The sequence below is a fragment of the Arachis hypogaea genome, chromosome 9 (assembly GCF_003086295.3).
Source record: "Arachis hypogaea cultivar Tifrunner chromosome 9, arahy.Tifrunner.gnm2.J5K5, whole genome shotgun sequence".
Lineage (NCBI taxonomy): Eukaryota > Viridiplantae > Streptophyta > Magnoliopsida > Fabales > Fabaceae > Arachis > Arachis hypogaea.
Window position 1 is genome coordinate 91,738,201 of NC_092044.1, and position 4,529 is coordinate 91,742,729.

Here is a 4,529-nt window from a genome sequence, read left to right on the forward strand (position 1 = left end):
TCAACTTCCAAGACTCCTTTCTTCTGAGCTATCCCATTGTTTACAGGGTTTCTCTCAGAAGTGTAAATGAATTGGTTGTTTGCAACCATTTCAATGAGTACTTGTGCCTCTTCAGGAATTTTCTTCAAGTAGAGTGATCCACCAGCAGAATGGTCCAAAGACATTTTGAACATCTCTGATAGACCATCATAGAAGATTCCTAGGATAGTCCATTTTGAGAGCATGTCAGGAGGACATCTTCTTATCAGTTGCTTGTATCTTTCCCAAGCTTCATAGAGGGATTCACCCTCTTTTTGTCTGAAGGTTTAAACTTTCACCCTGAGCTTGCTCATTTTCTGCGGTGGAAAGAACTTGGCCAAGAAAGCATTGACCAACTTTTCCCAAGAGTCTATGCTTTCTTTAGGTTGAGAATTCAACCATATCCTAGCTTTGTCTCTAACAGCAAAGGGAAAAAGCATAAGTCTGTAGACCTTGGGATCCACTCCATTGGTCTTAACAGTATCACAGATTTACAAGAATTCAGATAAGAATTGATGTGGATCTTCCCGTGGAAGTCCATGAAATTTACAATTCTACTGCCTTAGAGAGACTAACTGATGCTTAAGCTCAAAGTTGTTTGCTCTAATGGCAAGTATGGAGATACTTCTTCCATAGAAGTCAGAAGTGGGTGCAATGAAGTCACCAAGAATCTTTCTTGCATCTCTTCCATTATTCTGATTGGCTACCATATTTGTATTTTCAGTTTCTTGTTCGAAAAGTTCTGTGAGGTTTTCTCTGGAGTGTTGTGCTTTAACTTATTATAAACACCTTCTTATAGTCCTCTCAGATTCAGGATCAGGATCAAAGAGAGGTTCTTTGCCCCTGTTCCTGCTCATAAACAAGAAAAAGAAAAACAAGAAAGAAAGAGAATGGGAGTTTCTATGTCAAAGAATAGAGAACTCCCTGTGAGATATGGAGAAGAAAGAAGAATGAGAAGAAGAATTCAAAAATTAAGAAGTAAAAAGAGAAACTAGAATTAAAATACTTTTATTTTTATTTTATTTATTTAATTTTGAAAACAAGAAGGAAATTAAAATCAAATTAACTAAAAAGATTTGAAAATTAGAAGGTGATTTTTGAAAAAGAAGAGAGAGAAAGAGGTAAGAAATTTTTGAAAATAGAAGAGAGAAGAATTAGTTAGGAAGTTTTGAAAAAGATAGAAAGAGAAAGGAGAGTATTAAAGAGATATCAAACTTTTTAAAATTAAAATAAGATAAAGCAAGTAACTAATTAAGAAAGATTGAAAATAAGATAAGACAGGAGATTTGAAAAAGATTTGATTTTAAAATATTTTTGAAATTGAAACAAGATAAGATAAGATATGGTGAAGATTTGAAAAAGATTTGAAAAGATAGCAAGATTTAAAAAGATTTGAAATTTTAAATTTTGAAATTGAGTTTTGAAAATTGAATTTGAAATAAGATAAGATTTTTTAAATTTTAAAGAAAGATAAAAAGATAAGATAAAGATTTAAAAAAGATATGAAAAGGTAAGATTTGAAATTCAAAGTTTAAACTTTACTAACAAGAAAACACCAAACTTAAAAATTTTTAAATCAAGATAAGAAAAGGAACAAGATTTTCAAAATTTTTGAATAAAGATAGAAAAGATATATGTATTTTTTTATTTTTTTGAATTAATGAAGAAAGAGAAAAACAACCAAAAGACACCAAATTTAAAATTTTTAGATCAAAAGACACTAATTTTCAAAAATTAAGAAGAAAAACACCACAAAACACTAAACTTAAAATTTTTAAGATCAAAACAAGAAAAGAAACAAGAACAACTTGAATACCAAGAAAGAACACTAAGAGTAATTCGAAAATTTTAAGGATAATAAAGAACACACAAAGAACACCACACTTAAGAATTGACACTAAACTCAAACAAAAGACACTATTTTCAAAAATTTTTGAAAAAAACACTAAGAAAGTTTGAAACTTTAACAAGAACAAGAATAAAAGACTCACACAAAAGACAAAGATTAATAAAGAAAAGAAAAAGTTTTGAAAAATTTTTTAAAGGAAAACAAAAGACAAACAAAATAGTAAAAAGTACCAAATCTAAGCAACAAGATAATCCGGTAGTTTGTCAAATCCAAACAATCCCCAACAACGGCGCCAAAAACTTAGTGCACAAAACTGACTCCGCACGTTTTGCACATACGGACCGGCAAGTATACTAAGTCATCCAAGTAATACCTCAGGTGAGTGAGGGTTGATCCCACGAGGATTGTTGGTTTGAGCAAGCAATGGTTACCTTGTAGATCTTAGTCAGGCGGATAGAAAATATAGTTGTCAAAAGGAAACGAATAAAATAGATAAATAAATAAAACGTCACTAGATAGGTGTGAAATCTACGGTATGAGAACGGTTGAGGCTTTGGAGATGCTTCTTCCTTCTGGATCAACTTTTCTCACCATCTACTCCAACTTCTGATTGATTCATTCCATGGCAGGCTATATATGATTAACTTCGGGTCAGCAGTCATTAATCTCCTCTGCTTCAGATCAAATGCCAGGTCAGCGTTCATCTAATCTGAACGAGGGGTAAAGCTCTAGCAGTCCATTCCCTTAGTGATCTTACTCAAAACGCCACAAACAAGGTCAGATCTTCTGGATCAAAGGACGCTGTTCCTTTGGTTCTAGCCTATACCACAAAGGCCCTAATCACCCCGCACCTCGGCTGCACTGATGTCTCAAGAAGTACCCAACAAAGTCGTGGATTAACCGTCTAAGAGATGTATAATCAAGTTAGTGCTTCAATACTATCCCGTCAAGGACTCGTAAGAACCCATGTGAAAAAGGATGACGGTCAAGTTACACTCCCAATCCATTAGGATGAAGAATGAAGATACATCTTAGAATAGAATCAATCATAGATTGAAGTATTATAGTGATATTATTAATTCATAAGAATCAGCAGAGCTCCTAACCTTAACCTAGGAGGTTAGTGACTTATTGCTTATAGAAGAGTGATGTAAAACACGTAGAATAGGCAAGAGTAAGGTAGAAGATCCTAAACATGGGTGATCTTCTCCTATATATGCTAATCTAATAACTCAGGATTACAGAAATAAGATAAACTAGTCTTGCAGTGCGAAAATCCACTTTTCGAGCTCACTTGGTGAGTGTTTGGGCTGAGCTTGAGTGAAATCCATGAGCTAGTGCTCTATTTTGGGCGCCCAACACCAGATTTGGACTTTTGAATGGGCGTTGGACGCCAGCTGCTCCCTTCTGGGCGTTGGGCGCCAGGAATGGGGTTGGTGGCTAGCATTGAATACCAGTTTTGGGACTTCATTTCCAAAGTAAAGTATGAACTATTATATATTTCTGGAAATCACTGGATGTTGGCTTTCCATAGCCGTTGAGAGCGTGCTATTTAGACTTCTGTAGCTCCAGAAATGTTCCTTCGAGTGCATGGAAGTCGGATCCTGACAGTATCTACAGTCCTTTCTCTGTCTCTGAATCAGACTTTTGCTCAAGCTTCTCAATTTCAGTAAAAAAAATACCTGAAATCACCATAAAACACACAAACTCAAAGTAGATTCGAAAAATATGAATTTTGCACTAAAACCTATGAAAATATAATAAAACTTAAATAAAACATAATGAAAACTATATGAAAATGATGCCAAAAAGCGTATAAAATATCCGCTAATCATTCACTCAGCGCTCTATCATCCTACGAGTAACCGATCTGAGGTTACTATTGACCGAGCTGTGATGATTCACTGTATTATGCTTGGTAATGAGATGGAGGTGCATTGTGTGATCCCTCAAGAGCTGTACAACATAGCTGCAAAGGCCTCCACTTCTACTAGATAAGCCTTCCCCCACCTTATCTTCCGCGTTTGTGAGGCCGCTCAAGTCTGCATTGATCGAGACACTCCTATTGACGTTGACAGGTCAATCACTCGAAGAGGTATGGAGTAAGCAAAGGAGTACGCCTGAGCGCCTCCTCAGGGGCCAGTTCCTCCTCCTCATCCAGATCAGCCTGAGATGCATCAAGGATATTATCTTCCTCCACGGGATTATTGGGATCGGTTGAACATTCATTGGGCAGCTGACATCATCTGTTGACCAGCTGAGGATCAATCATGAGGGCCACTCTACCCTTCTCCAGTAGCTAGTAGAGAAGCAGCAAAGCCAGAGGCGGGACATGGATGAGCTGAGGCGCAACTTTGGAGCTTGGAGAGGATATCCGGGAGGGAGCAGCCACCATGACTGAAGTGGATAAATTTCTTATCTGCTATTTTTTTATTTTCTATTTTTCAGTATTATGTCTTGTTTTCTGTTATCTGTTTGAAGCCTTTTCATGATTAGTAGTATCTTTAGTTTTATTAGTTCAGATGATTAGTTTGATATTTCATGTTTATTTTGAAAAATGTCTCATGTATTGTTCACTGAGCTTGAAAAATCAAAAGAAAAAGAAAAGAAGTAGTAAAATGCATGAGACTTGGGCTATATATTTTGAATTGTCATATTCACT

At 35.6% G+C, this 4,529-nt stretch overlaps 1 non-coding gene across 1 annotated transcript; it reads left to right on the plus strand.

Moving 5' to 3' along the window:
• Positions 1–222: 222 nt before the first annotated feature.
• LOC112713832 (small nucleolar RNA R71) lies at positions 223–326 on the plus strand. The gene has a single exon (XR_003158793.1). It is a non-coding gene; the product is annotated as a small nucleolar RNA R71 (small nucleolar RNA).
• Positions 327–4,529: the final 4,203 nt, after the last annotated feature.